Source organism: Schistocerca cancellata, chromosome 12 (assembly GCF_023864275.1).
Source record: "Schistocerca cancellata isolate TAMUIC-IGC-003103 chromosome 12, iqSchCanc2.1, whole genome shotgun sequence".
Classification (NCBI taxonomy): domain Eukaryota; kingdom Metazoa; phylum Arthropoda; class Insecta; order Orthoptera; family Acrididae; genus Schistocerca; species Schistocerca cancellata.
In genome coordinates, this window is record NC_064637.1 from 9,310,807 (window position 1) to 9,326,563 (window position 15,757).

The following is a 15,757-nucleotide window of genomic DNA, read 5'->3' on the forward strand; positions in this document are numbered from 1 at the left end:
TTAGCTCTTGTGTCTCTGCTATGAAAAAAAAAATCATTCATAAAACATTCATTGACTTCTCTTGTCTTTTATCTTTGTGCTGTTGTGTTTCTGTTTATTCTAGTATTTCTTGTGTTACAACCTTCCAGACTGCTTCGCTTTTACAGTGGAGTCTCGATTAGCCAGCCCTCAGTTGTACAAATGTGCGATTAATCTGGATTTTCAGCCATGAGCAAATATTACTATAGTCTAGTCTAACACTACTAGCCAGCACCCCACGCGACCCCCCTGCGGGTCCAGGGATTAGAATAGGCCCGAGGTATTCCTGCCTGTCGTAAGAGGCGACTAAAAGGAGTCCATCCCCCTCACGGGGGTAGTTAGCGCCTGCGTCCGGAGACGGACTGTTCCACGACCTATAATTGTGGTCTTTTTGGTTTTTCACTTCTCGTTTCTTCCTTCCTTTGGTTGGTTCCTTTCTTTGCTCTTCTCCACCTCAGTCTTCCTTACTCTTTCCCTTGACTTCTTCTCCTTGCCTCCTCATTGCCTTCTTCTCCTTGCCTTCACATTGCCTTCTTCTCCTTGCCTTCACATTGCCTTCTTCTCCTTGCCTTCACATTGCCTTCTTCTCCTTGCCTTCTCATTGCCTTCTTCTCCTTGCCTTCTCTGCTCTCCGCCTCGGCGTTTGAGACAGTCTGTCCTCTTTCTCCCTCTCTCTCTTCTTTTTCCTCTTCTTCCTTCCTCCCTGTGCGTGCCTAAAGGCCGACCCACGCGTTTGCACGCGTAGCTGGTGACGGGGTAACGCGTAATTCCCCGCCCTGGGTAGACATATAAGGCACGCACGTACCCCCTGGTAAAGGCCAGGCCCAGGGAGGGGTGATTGCCTGAGCTGATACCTTCTGACCATGCCGATTGGTCCCTCCGTCCGTTTCTCAGGAGGTGTGACCTGAGGTGTAAACATTCACCTAAGGCGGGAGTGCCCTCTGAGAGGGTCCCCACAAGGAAGGAGCGCGCCATCGGAGACGCTGGCAATCATGGGGGATTCCTCCGCAATGGATTGCACTCCATCTCTCTCGACTTCTGCCCAAAAACGGAAACATGACCAGCCAACAGTGACAAAAGTACTACCGCCTGCCCCACAGTTCCTCGTCGTTTCTCGATCTGAGGACGGAAAGGATTTTTCTTCTGTCAACCCTTTCGTTATTCAGAAGGGCGTAGATGCCATAGCCGGATCTGTCAAATCTTGTACCAGGTTGCGTAACGGTACCTTATTACTAGAAACTGAGAGCGCCTTTCAGGCACAAAAACTGCTTCGGGCCACACTCCTGTACACGTTCCCTGTCCGGGTGGAGGCTCACCGAACTTTGAATTCGTCTCGTGGTGTGGTCTATACTAGATCCCTCGACGGATTGACTGACGAGGAGATTCAATCTTTCCTCGCTGAGCAGGGCGTGACGGCTGTCCATAGGGTCATGAAAAAGGTCAACAATGACCTTGTACCGACCCGGACACTTTTCTTGACCTTCGATAGTGTTAAGCTGACATCGCGCATCAAGGCGGGCTACGAGGTTATTTCTGTTCGCCCCTATGTCCCGACACCTACGCGCTGCTACCAGTGTCAGCGTTTCAATCACACTCGACAGTCTTGTTCCAATGCGGCTAAATGTGTCACTTGTGGCAGGGATGCCCATGAGGGTGACTGTCCACCTCAGTCTCCTCGTTGTGTGAACTGTCAGGGTGACCATGCCGCATCCTCCCGCGACTGTCCTGTCTATAAGGAAGAACGCTGTATCCAAGAAATTCGGGTCAAAGAGAAAGTGTCCACCTCGGCTGCTCGCAAGCTATTGGCTAGTAGGAAGCCCACGCTGCTCCCAGCGGGGAAATACAGTACTGTCCTCGCCTCTCCTCGGACTACCAGGGATGTGGCAACCCAGACATGCGATCTGACCTTCAGCACCACGGTCGTCCGTTCGGCCAGTGCTAAGATAGCGCGGTCAACGTCTCCTCTTCCTCCCATCACCCCACAGACACCAGCCCCTTCATCAGCTTCTGCTAAGACGAAGACCCCGAAGTCAGATGCACGGGCCTTCAAGAAGGAACCAGCTCGTGCTGACTTCCTACGTACCTCGACCTCCCAGCCTTCGACCGGTACTTCCACCCAACGTCCTTCCAAAAAGGCTCATAGGAAGCACAGTTCTCCTTCTCCGCCACGGCGCATTTCTTCTCCTGCGCCACCCAGTGGTTGCTGCCCCAGGCCGTCATCCGTTTCGCCTGGCCGCACCGCTGGTAGCTGAACATCTGGCCGTTCACCGGCGGCAGAAGCTTCCCCTCCCGGCCATCTTCCCGAGATGGCCGATGAACCTATAGACCCAATGGACGATGACTGTCCGCCTACTGATAGCGGCGGCAGTGCTCGCTCGAAGTCAGGCCCTCAGTGGCCTTCGAGGTGACCCCTTCTCTCATCTTCCTTTTCTTCTTACGATGGCACTTATTCACTGGAATATTCGCAGCATTCGCTCCAACCGAGAGGACTTGAAGTTGCTGCTCCGCTTGCACCGTCCGCTCGTCGTAGCCCTCCAGGAAACGAAGCTACGCCCATGCGATCAAATTGCCTTGGCACACTACACCTCTGTGCGTTTTGACCTACCCCCTGTGGTAGGTATCCCGGCTCATGGAGAGGTTATGTTGCTGGTCCAGGATGATATTTACTACGATCCCATCCCGTTGCACACCGGCCTGCAGGCAGTTGCCATCCGCATTACTCTCCCCACTTTTACATTTTCCATTTGTTCCGTTTACACTCCATCGTTGTCTGCCGTTACCAGGGCAGACATGATGCAACTTATTGCTCAGCTACCTGCACCATTTTTGTTAACTGGAGACTTCAATGCCCACCATCCCCTTTGGGGCTCTCCAGCATCCTGCCCGAGGGGCTCCTTGTTAGCAGACGTTTTCAACCAGCTCAATCTTGTCCGCATTCGGGAGGACGACGGTTCAATCCCGCGTCCGGCCATCCTGATTTAGGTTTTCCGTGATTTCCCTAAATCACTTCAGGCAAATGCCGGGATGGTTCCTCTGAAAGGGCACGGCCGACTTCCTTCCCCATCCTTCCCTAATTCGATGAGACCGATGACCACGCTGTCTGGTCTCCTTCCCAAAACAACCAATCAATCTTGTCTGCCTCAATACTGGCGCCCCTACTTTTCTTTCGGACACATCTCACACCTATTCCCATTTAGACCTCTCTATATGTACTCCCCAACTTGCACGCCGGTTTGAGTGGTATGCACTTTCTGATACATATTCGAGCGACCACTTCCCGTGTGTTATCCATCTCCTGCAGCATACCCCCTCTCCGTGCTCATCTAGTTGGACCATCTCCAAAGCAGACTGGGGGCTCTTCTCTTCCAGGGCGACCTTTCAGGATCAAACCTTCACAAGCTGCGATCGTCAGGTCGCACACCTCACGGAAGTCATTCTCACTGCTGCTGAATATTCCATCCCTCACCCTACTTCTTCTCCACGTCGCGTACCGGTCCCCTGGTGGACCGCAGCATGTAGAGACGCTTTACGTGCTCGTCGACGTGCTTTACGCACCTTTAAACGCCACCGTACAGTGGCGAATTGTATCAATTATAAACGATTACGTGCACAGTGTCGTCGTATTATTAAAGAAAGCAAGAAAGCCAGCTGGGCTGCTTTCACAAGCACCTTCAACAGTTTTACTCCTTCTTCTGTTGTCTGGGGTAGCCTGCGCCGGCTATCTGGCACTAAGGTCCACTCACCAGTTTCTGGCTTGAAGGTCGCGAATGATGTCCTTGTGGCCCCTGAGGCTGTCTCCAATGCCTTCAGTCGCTTTTTCGCAGAGGTTTCGAGCTCCGCACATTACCACCCTGCCTTCCTCCCCCGCAAACAAGCAGAAGAGGCTAGGCCACCTAACTTCCGCTCCTCGAATTGTGAAAGTTATAATGCCCCATTCACCATGCGGGAACTTGAAAACGCACTTGGCCGATGACGGTCCTCCGCTCCAGGGCCTGATTCTATTCATATTCAGATGCTGAAGAACCTTTCTCCTGCGAGTAAAGGTTTTCTTCTTCGTACTTACAATCGCATCTGGATTGAGGGACATGTTCCCGCATGCTGGCGCGAGTCTATTGTTGTCCCGATTCCTAAGCCGGGGAAGGACAAACACTATCCCTCCAGTTATCGACCCATCTCGCTTACCAGCTGTGTCTGTAAAGTGATGGAGTGAATGGTTAACTCTCGATTGGTTTGGCTGCTCGAGTCTCGACGCCTACTTACCAATGTACAATGTGGTTTTCGTAGGCGCCGCTCTGCTGTTGACCATCTGGTTACCTTGTCGACCTTCATTATGAATAACTTCTTGCGGAAGCGCCCGACCGCGGCTGTGTTCTTTGATTTGGAGAAGGCTTAAGACACCTGTTGGAGGGCGGGCATTCTCCGCACCATGCATACATGGGTCCTTCGCGGTTGCCTCCCTCTTTTTATTCGTTCCTTTTTAATGGATCGACAGTTCAGGGTACGTGTGGGTTCTGTCCTCTCGGACACCTTTCGCCAGGAGAATGGGGTGCCACAGGGCTAAGTTTTGAGCGTCGCTCTCTTCGCCATAGCGATCAATCCAATAATGGATTGCCTCCCAGCTGATGTATCAGGCTCCCTTTTCGTGGACGATTTTACCATCTATTGCAGCGCGCAGCGTACGTGTTTCCTGGAGCGCTGTCTTCAGCGTTCTCTTGACTGTCTTTACTCTTGGAGTGTCGCCAATGGCTTCCGTTTTTCTGCCGAGAAGACGGTCTGTATTAACTTCTGGCGCTACAAAGAGTTTCTCCCACCGTCCTTACGACTCGGTCCCGTTGCTCTCCCATTCGTGGAGACAACAAAATTTTTAGGTCTTACATTTGACAGGAAACTTAGTTGGTCTCCACATGTGTCATATTTGGCTGCCCGTTGTACCCGTTCTCTAAATGTCCTCCGTGTTCTCAGTGGTATGTCGTGGGGAGCAGATCGAACCGTCCTACTTCGTCTATATCGGTCGATCGTCCGCTCCAAGCTGGATTATGAGAGCTTCGTATACTCCTCTGCACGGCCATCCATCTTATGCCGCCTCAACTCCATACAACATCGGGGTTTACGACTTGCGATCGGCGCGTTTTATACTAGTCCTGTCGAGAGTCTTCATGCTGACGCTGGTGAGTTGCCACTCACCTACCGGCGCGATATACTGCTTTGTCGGTATGCCTGTCGGCTACTGTCAATGCCTGACCACCCGTCTTATCGTTCCTTTTTTGATGACTCTCTCGACCGTCAATACGGGTTGTATGTCTCTGCCCTGCTACCCCCTGGAGTTTGCTTTCGTCGCCTCCTTCAACACCTTAATTTTTCACTCCCTGCAACCTTTAGAGTGGGCGAGAGCCACACGCCACCTTGGCTCCAGGCTCAGGTTCGCGTCCACCTTGACCTCTGCTCGCTCCCGAAGGAGGTTACCCCCGGTTCAGTCTACCACTCCCGTTTTGTCGAACTTCGTTCGAAGTTCATTAATATGACCTTCATTTATACAGATGGCTCTAAGACCAATGCCGGGGTCGGGTGTTCTTTCATTGTCGGGGCACAAAGTTTCAAATACCGGCTCCATGGCCATTGTTCGGTCTTCACAGCTGAGCTCTTTGCCCTCTACCAGGCTGTTCTTTACATCTGCCGCCACCGACATTCTGCTTATATCATCTGCTCCGATTCCCTGAGCGCCATCCAGAGCCTCAGTGATCCGTATCCAGTTCACCCTTTCGTGCACCGGATCCAACGCTCTCTTCGGCAGCTGGTGGACGACGGTTCTCCAGTTACCTTTATGTGGGTTCCTGGCCATGTCGGTATCCCTGGGAATGAAGCTGCAGATGCCGCGGCCAAGGCTGCGGTCCTCCAGCCTCGGACAGCGCCTTGTTGGGTCCCTTCATCAGATTGTAGCAGGGTCATTTGTTGGCACATTTTATCGCTGTGGCATGCCGATTGGGCTGCACTTACAGACAACAAGCTTTGGGCCTTGAAACCTCTTCCCGCGGCTTGGACGTCCTTCTCACGCCCTTCTCGGCGGGAGGAGGTCGTTTTGGCCCGGGTACGAATTGGACACTGCCGGTTCAGCCATCGCCATCTGCTGATGGCTGTGCCGGCGCCGTTCTGCCCATGTGAGCAATTGCTGCCAGTCTGCCACATTTTAATGTCCTGTCCGGATTTTAATACACTGCATTTTGATCTTGGCCTGCCATGTACTCTGGATGCCATTTTAGCGGATGACCCAGGAGCAGCTGCTCGCGTTCTTCATTTTATCAACTTGACAAACCTGTATAAGGACATTTGATTATGCTGTTTTTTTTTTTAAATCCTCTGCCTGTCTGTCTTTTATAGTATTTTTTATTGTCCCTTTTAGTTGCTGTTTTAACCTTGTGCCTCGCGGTGCATTCCTAACTTAGTCTGGGCACTAATGACCATTGTAGTTTTTAGATGGAAATGAATGAAGAGTATCGAGATTTCATATATTTCTGCAAAGTATGTTGGTTAAGTCTGGAGCTTGCCTGGAATGATTTTTCTAAAAATTTAATACCGCCTATTGTTGAATTTATGAGGAAAAAAGGATTAAAAGAAGGATAATTAAGAGATCTGGAATGGATTTAGACTGTGCATTTTAAGTGGACTTGACTGTACCCTGCACACAGTAAAACACTAAAAGGATAGAACCAACTTATTTCTGAAGTGATGAGGACGCATTTAAAAAGAACATTATTGTAGAAGTGAGACCGTCAGACACAGTCCAATTCCCTAAGCTCACTGGTGTTATAAAAAAGGCGAGATCTGAAGGATTCATTGTGGCCTTGAAAGAATTATGGTGTTAGTTTCTTATATATATTGAGGGCACTGACAATTTTACATCTATTTCTGAGCTGTTTTTAAGACTGTTTGCCATTTCAGTTGAAAGTACACTTGCGCATGTGCTGATGTAAATGATTGCTCTGCAAGGCAATTCCCTATTTAAAGAGAATTCCCTTTAACATAGACCACATAGATAATATTGTGGGGAAGGCGAGCCAAAGGTTGCGTTTCATTGGTAGGACACTTAGAAGATGCAACAAGTTCACTAAAGAGACAGCTTACACTACACTCATTCGTCCTCTGTTAGAATATTGCTGCGCAGTGTGGGATCCTTACCAGGTGGGATTGTCGGAGGACATCGAAAAGGTGAAAAAAAGGGCAGCTCGTTTTGTGTTATCACGTAATAGGGGAGAGAGTGTGGCAGATGTGATACGCGAGTTGGGATGGAAGTCATTAAAGCAAAGATGTTTTTCGTCGCGGCGAGATCTGTTTACGAAATTTCAGTCACCATCTTTCTCTTCCGAATGTGTTAATAGTTTGTTGAGCCCAACCTACATAGGTAGGAATGATCATCAAAATAAAATAAGAGAAATCAGAGCTCGAACAGAAAGGTTTAGGTGTTCGTTTTTCCTGCACGCTGTTCGGGAGTGGAATGGTAGAGAGATAGTATGATTGTGGTTCGATGAACCCTCTGCCAAGCACTTAAATGTGAATTGCAGAGTAATCATGTACATGTAGATGTAGAACATTAAAACTGTTCAGGTCATCTACATTGCTTTCCTCATGTAGTTTTTCCATGTCTCCATATTAGACTGCAAAAGTGCTACAATATTTCAGTCAACATATGTGTGAAAGACATTTTTTCGTTTATGAGACTAAGTAAGTCATGATAACATGGCAGCTTGAATGTGAAATTCTTCAAAATAGTCTGTGTCTGCTCACATGCCAGCAGTTTGTAATAGAAGAAAATTTTATGTCTTCATATTTAAATAATACTGAAACTGTGTTTTGTTTATGATCTGTGTTCTTGAAAAATGTGGAATACTAAACCAAATCGAACAAAGTCAAACAGAATTGCCCTTTAAATGTGGCTTGTTTTCTGTTTTCCTCTGCTCACGTTCAGTCAGCATGGTGTGACAATGGGGGAAATGTACGAATGAAGCTGAGTGCCGTGGTACTTGGGCCAGGGCACGGTCTGCAGGCTGTATTCTTGCCCACACGTGATCTACATCAGTGTTATTCCTTCAAAATAGTCCCCATGAGACACTATACACTAATGATAGTGCTTTTTTCAAGTCCTGAAATGCTTCTATGACTTGATCTTTGTGGTGGCTTTTAGCTGACACAGTGAAACTTCTTCAGTCTCATCTGTGCTTTTAAAATGATGGTTTTCATTTCTGAGAATGAAAAAAGTTGCATGGAGTTAATATGGAGGCTGGGGCATCATTACAGAAGTATTTCTTGCCAAAATTCGTGAACAAGTAATGAAGTGAATTGTTTAACACAAATTTAGACCTTTCCTTTTTCGGATTGCTTCACATAAAGGGCATTGAACTGGTAACTAGAACTCTGTATTGACCTTTCAACCTTGGCCAGGAACTCACTGTGTGTTATGCTGTTAATCTGAAGAACACAGTCAGCATACGCATCACATTTGACCACAGTTGTTAAGCTTTTTTTTTTATCTTGGCCATGCAGAACGCTTCCACTGCAATGCTTGAGCATCACATTGAAAAACATGCCCAAACACTTTCCCTGTTAAGACATGTTTGAAAAGTTTTGCACTGGTGTGGACTTCACATAGCAACTCCTGAGCAACTTGCTTATGCCAGTGTCATTGTTCAAAATTCAATAATTTTGGAACGTTGTTTGCTGTCACTTTTGTAGCCAGAACAACTGAAAAAAATTTACGCAGTGAGCCAGTTGACATGCCAACATCTACGTCTGTGAATGTTATTTGACAGTTGTTGATAATAGTTTCTATCAAATTTTCCATAGTTTCATCAGTTGATGGTGTGTTGGGCATATAAAGAACACTTGGCATTTTCAGTGTCTCGATGGCCTTCTACGAAAAGCTGATACCATTTGTAAACCCTTGTTTTACAAATCACCGAAAGCAGTATTTAATATTTCTAAAACGTGACTGACTGCGCCTTATTCTGTTTTTATAGCAAAATTTAACACGGATTTGCTGATCCGTTTTTATACAGAATAATTGCCAATACTATTAAAACACATGACATTTTTGACAGCTGAGAACAGACTAAATGTGATATGCCTAATACTGTACAGATACCTTTCAAGCATGTTAGCCAACATAACAGTGTATAAATTTTATGAATCAGAATAAAATGACACACAAGATTACAAATTTCCTGTTATCTTTTGAACACACCTTGCATAATATTAGTTTTGTTTCATTTGTATGTTGGTGCTAAAGCAGAACAAGACTTGTAATTTTGCAAGCTATAAGGATTTTTATCACTTCTCTTTAAAATGTATGTTAAAAAATAATTGCCTATTGAATGTCAACCCAAGGTGTACTTCGATCCCTCCACACATACGTCGCTGCACTTTAGTCCAGTCAGTGAAAGAAAATACCTTGCAGTCATAAATTTTTGCATATTGTTTGGATGGAGAGTCCTGAACAGCATACAAAAAAATCCCGACTGGTGGGATGTGAGGTTTGAGGTCTTTTTTAGCGGGCGGTGGGGGTGTTTAAAGATGTTTCTCTCGAATGACAAGAAAACCGTGGATTCTAGGGAAAATGTTTCACAGCAAAAATTAAATTGTATTAAATTTCTTACAAAATAAGGGTCCTACTCATTTTCTCTCTAACACTAGTAGTTTCTGCATTGCAGGGGATGGAAAAATTACAGATTATTAGAAATATTATTTTAACAGTATAAAATTAATGTTTATCTGTAAATAAAGTGGATTAAAAACACATATTAAATGTGTGTACTACGTGTAAGTGCAGTAGTTCCCTGTTTCGGGATACATTGTTTTCCAGTGGTGAAGGGAGACAGTAGAAGGGGAGTAGAAGTGTGAGGGAAAGTAGGTCGCTGGACTGTAGTCGTGCACTTCATAGGTCTGCCAACTGAGGATTCTCCACTCTGCCCTACTGTGTCACACGAAGCAACTACAGGGTTTCTCACAAAGTTATGCTGACCCTCCACAGCGCACTTTATGAAGCACAGGTGACACGATGTGAAGACGTGCGCAGGCAGGAGGGCCTGCAGCTCATTGTCTAGTGGCTAGCATTGCTGCCTCTGGATCACGGGGTCCGAGGTTTGATTCCCGGCCCGGTTGGGGATTTTCTCTGCCTGGGGACTCGGTGTTTGTGTTGTCCTCATCCTTTCATCATCATTCATCAAAATGGCTAGATTGACCTGCGTAAAGATTGGGACTTTGTACAGGCGCTGATGACTGCACAGTAGAGTGCCCCACAAACCAAACATAGTTACAGACAATGATGCGGGGGGGGGGGGGGGGGGGGGGGGGGGTACAGTTCTTTCACACAAAATGCATTAACAATACATGGAATGAAGATATATACTAATAATGCTAACACAAGAAATGCATGGGAGCAGAATTTGCATAAATCTCTTAACACTGTTCTACACTTCTAAAGGTGAAATTGATTATTAGTCACTGTTTACAGCAGCTGTAGTGTTTTCCAGTAAAGGCAACTTCCTCCACTAAGTGCCACGCTCAGTTTTCAGTTTACAGACACATTATACCTCCCCCAGCTTTTTCTATCCGGTTGTCTCCTGTAAGTAGACAAGATAACTTCACCGAGCTCATATTTGTATAGTGGAGTTATTTTCCATTTATATAGTGAGTACTTATTGCAAATGTTATGAGCTGTTGTTCAAACTACATTCCTGTAAACAATTATGGAGAAGTGTTTAATTTGTAAGTGTGGTGATGTCAGTGGCGTTTATAGTACTAATGGGAAAGGGGCTGGATTGGCAAATGTGATACCTTGCTGCTGTCCATCATTGACTGTGTGTTGTAAAGCCTTGTAATTGTGTTATAGTTACTTGCTGGTGTGTTAATGCATGACGAGAAAGTTACTGCGCTGTGATAATGAGAGGTTGTATAAATCTTTCCCATTCAGGAATTGCCAGCACTTGTAGAGGAGAGTGCACTTAGTGGAGCCACTCACCCCACATCCACAGTGTTTTTTTCAAGGTGGGTTTGAATATGTCCAAAGGAATGGGGACTAATTGTGCTCAGATGTAGAACAGTAATGTGCTGTAAAACATTGCTTGACTGACATTGAAATATCTGAAGTTCTATAACACCTGCGTGACCTACCTCTGTTGAAGGAGGATGCAGGTTAAGGCCCTGGGTCTCTTCAAATGTTGAGAGGTGGTGATGCATTGTTTAACCCTCATGCCCTGAAAGGTGTTCCTGACAGTGATAGTGGAGATAATGCAATTGACATTATTTTATTCACTTCGGTGTGAGGCATTATCGAATACTTATCGACAGCATGTTTCACTTGGGACAGGGGCTTCAATGTTTCCAGCTTTTTACATAACAGCTCACTTAACAACTGTAAGTATGTACTCATTTAGGAAACTTAAAGTAACTCGACTACAGAAACATGAACTCAATTAAATTGTATTGTCTACTCACGTAACAGACCTGCAAAGAAAATAGTGGGGAGGTTATAGTCTGTCTACAAAATAAAAAGCAAACAGTGCTCATGGAGGGGAATTAGCCTTTCCTGGAAAAATACTACAGGTGCCATATAGGATGCCATATAGGATGGCAATCAATTTTCCCTCTAGCAGAGATTTACATAGAATTTGTACATATGCATTTCTCGTGCTCGTGTTATTTCTAACTCGTACTTGCATTTTATATAGTGTTAACACATTATGTGGAAAAATAAACTTCCTCCAGACATTGAGCGCACTGCATCACCGGTGTTTCATAAGACACACTGTGGGAGGTTGGCATAATTTTGAGACACGCTGTAGTTGCTTGTTGTGACATGTTGGGGTGAATGGAGTGGGTAATCACTTGCTAGATTTTCAGTTTGCCCAGTTTGCAAACCTATGAAGGAGGGAAATGCATGAACACAATCCGGCAATGTACCTCTCCTTACATTTCTACTGTACACATCCCCCCACCCCCTTCCCTTTCACCCTGTTATGCAGTGTTTCTTTTAATATAGCTCTACTATGTTTAGGTATGGCACAAACATTTAATAATTATTTTCAACCCATTTCATTTAAAGATAAATTTGAATTTTATATATTTTTAATAATTGCAATTTTTCCAATCCCTGTGACACGGAAACCATTTGTTGCAGGAAAAAAAAATGGATTGGAGGTTTCTTTGTAGCAAATTTAAAGTAGGTCAATTTTGTAGTGGGAAACCTGCTTGTTTGAAGCCACAGTTTTTAGAATTATTTGAGAAAAACAAAACGTCATCCTCCTCATCATCCCCCCCCCCCCCCCACCTCCCCCCACCCGCCTTCCCACACCCTTGGCCCAACCTCAATATCTCACACCCCATCAGCCATGTGTTTTAATATGTTGTTCAGAACACTCCTTTCCAGTGCTGTCCAAAAATTTGTCACAACACAATCCCCCCCCCCCCCCCCCCTTCACCATTATTATTTTTTTTTTTCCAGCAGAGCTGTTATAAATCTTTTTGTGGAAAACTGAAATGTTTGTCATCTTCACCTTTTGTAGTCCTGTCTTCCTCAGTTATCAATATGCCGTGAAATGTTTGTCTTTACCTTGCTGGACTTTGTTTGTATTACATCATTTCTCTACGTTGGTAAGTTATTACTGTGAGTTGCAAACTTTTGTGCAATTTTTAAGCAGTGCATAAGGCTGTATTGTCACCATGCTCTGGTAGTGATGAGAGGCAGATCATTTATGTAGTTACTGAATCCTGCATGTACTATGTGTGGTCTGTGTTGTTATAATTTTTACAATTTTGATAAGAGCCTATGTAGGAAATGAAAATGCAATAGGTTAAGGAAGGTGCATTTTGTTGCCAGATAATATTATTACACTGCACTGTCCCAGGTTTATGCCCAACTTGATATCTCATGTGGCCTGGAAGAGGGGATCATTAGCGCTGCAGTGGTGGCAGCTGAATCCTTTAATGAGGGCAGAGGAGGAGGAAGTGGGGCAGAGACTTGATTGTTGGTGTTCTCTCACCTTTTTCCTACACATTATTCCTAGGGTGAAGGTGCGATACATTTCTTGATCTGTCTTTGGCTCTTTGGGGTCTGGTAGCATTATTGTTTTGCTTTAAGCCTTCTGTTCTTGACAGTGCATTTATTTTTGTGCAAGAGATCTGCTTACATTGATACTGAGATACAAACAATAAATACCACATTTTCACACTTGTGCAAATAAAAATAAGTTACTGTCTGTCTTATTCTGTTAGCCCTCCACCCCTCCCACTTCCTCCCCAATGTTACCTTCTCCCACTCCAAGCAATACTGATTACAAAGTTGTATTATACAAACTCTTTTGCATTTATATCTAATGAGGAATGAAACTTCTCAGGATTTATTTGAAAACCCGAAGGAGCTGCAGTTGTCTGGATTTCCTGTGGCTGCTGACACTGATTATTAAACTCTGACACGAAGTGAATCGACAAAGGTAAGTAGCATTGCTTCTTCTATAATGAACTAATAAATATGCATGTGCGGTTATTATCATGGCCTTACAACCTATGTGGATGACTAGTGGTTATGAGGCAGGCCTGTCTTCTTTTTACAATTAGTGAGAAAGCATGTAAATATTTTGTCACAGTTCGCCTTCTCATTGTAAAGTGCCTACCATATGACTATGGTACAAGGGTGCTGCTGCCCTGGCTAACTAACTGACTTTCCTTAAAATTGTTTCTGAACTGATACAAAGTGCTCAACAACTTCCCATTTGCTATATGTGTTGTGCAGATTTAGTGACTTTGTTATGTTGCTTCAGGGCTTGCATAGGTACTACTTGCTTACTGTCTGTTATTATGCTGAACAGTTTAATTTTGAAAGAGTTTTGATTAATGGGTGTCCATTTGATTTCTTGTTAGAGAAGAGGTGAAATATATACCAATTAAGATAGTGATGTACAGACTTGTTAGTAATGCAGGCTGCAAATCCCTCCCTGTGATTATGGGAGGCTGGCAAAAAGAGAGAGAGAGAGAGAGAGAGAGAGAGAGAGAGAGAGAGAGAGAGAGAGAGAGAGAGAGAGAGAGAAGAGATGCCATCGCACCAATAGCCGCCTCATGGGCTGTGCTCAGTGCATCCCTACATTGAGAGAACTAAATTTCCCAAAATGTTGTTGAAATTTTGGATGCCCTGCTGTGCCAGGATACATTATGATACATGATGTGAGTGCTGTTTGTGGCTGGGATTCAACTGAATGTCAGGGATGTCTTTAAAGAAACCCACCGGGACTAGAACAACCTGCCTGGGGTCATCAAAAATTTGATTTGATTTGTTTTATTATTGGTCCTGTAGATCATACAATTTGTACAGGAAAGCACATCATGATATAGGACAAGTCAATTTGAAAAATTATGTTAAGATGGTATATGACGAGAGATGACAGTAGTGGCACATAACTCGCATAACAAAGTACACATAGGATGTATAGACAAAATATAAAAAAGGTGGTGTGTGATGAGAGATGACGGTGGTGCATACTGCACATAGCAGAATACATATAAGAGATACAGACAGAATATGAGTAACAAACAATAATTAAATTATCGTAATAAGTAGAAATATCTTCAAGTGAATATACAGCGTATTACAAGTAATTAAAATATTGTGGTACATAGTTCACATAGCAGAATACATATAAGATACAATATTTAAATGATCTTACTAAGTAGAAACATCTACAATGGAATAAACAGCTTATTGCAAGTAATTAAAATTTTGTTTAAAGAAATTCATGTACGGAATAGAAACAGTAATTTAGTAGCAACTCCTTTAATTTAATTCTCATTATTTTTGGGTTCTTGCTTGTTTTTATGTCTATTGGGAGGTGGTTGTATATTTTAATGTCCATACATTTAACCCCATTCACATATAATTTTGTGTTGTGGGCTATAATTTGTAACAGTGTTTTGTTTCGGGTGTCGTGTGTGGCGGTCTGCATTTCTGTCGAGAGTGTCGAAGTGCTGTACTGTAAAACAAGCTAGTTCCAATATATAGAGGCATGGCAGTGGCAGGATTTTTAGCTGTTGAAATAGTGGTTTACAGTGTTCAATTCTTTTTTTACATTTCATTGTTCTTACTACTTGTTTTTGTAACTCAAAAATTGTGAGAGAATCAGAGCTCTTTCCCTAGATGGTTAGGCCATAGCTCAAGACAGACTCAAACAGGGCGTGGTACACCAGCTTCAAGGTATCGACACTGGCAGTGTCTTTTAATGATCGTAATAGATAGCAGGTTTTACTAAGCTTTTGTGACATTGCCTATATGTGGTTTCCAATTTAGTGTGTTACTGATGGTAGGTCCAAGAAATTTGGTGTCCTGCCTGTTCGTAATGTCATCTTTGCCGGTAACTATAACTGCATTGAAGGGGGTTAGATTTTGTCTAGTATGAAAGTTCGTACTTACAGTTTTTTGAGTATTTATGATTAGCCTCTTTGCTTCAAACCACGATTGTAAATGACAATTAGTTTCATTAACTGCATCTTGCAATGTGTCACCTCTACTGGTTATCAGGATATTTCTGCCGTCCGCATACAGAAAAGAGCTGGCATTTGGTATGTGTTCTGGGAGATCATTTATGAACAATATGAAAAGAACAGGGCCAAGGACAGATCCCTGAGGGACGCCATTTGTTGTATGTAATATATCTGACCTGCAGTGCCTGAATGTGTCTGATTTTCTTATTTCTACATATTGCTT

General features: G+C 44.3%; 1 protein-coding gene across 1 annotated transcript in view; it reads left to right on the top strand.

The window, feature by feature from the left end:
* Nucleotides 1-15,757, top strand: part of LOC126109389 (F-box/LRR-repeat protein fbxl-1-like) — a 374,473-nt gene that overhangs the window by 60,146 nt on the left and 298,570 nt on the right. Inside the window, exon 2 of the mRNA XM_049914411.1 lies at nt 13,401-13,496. The gene's annotated coding sequence lies outside the window, so the exon portion shown is untranslated. The remainder of the gene's footprint in view (nt 1-13,400; nt 13,497-15,757) is intronic.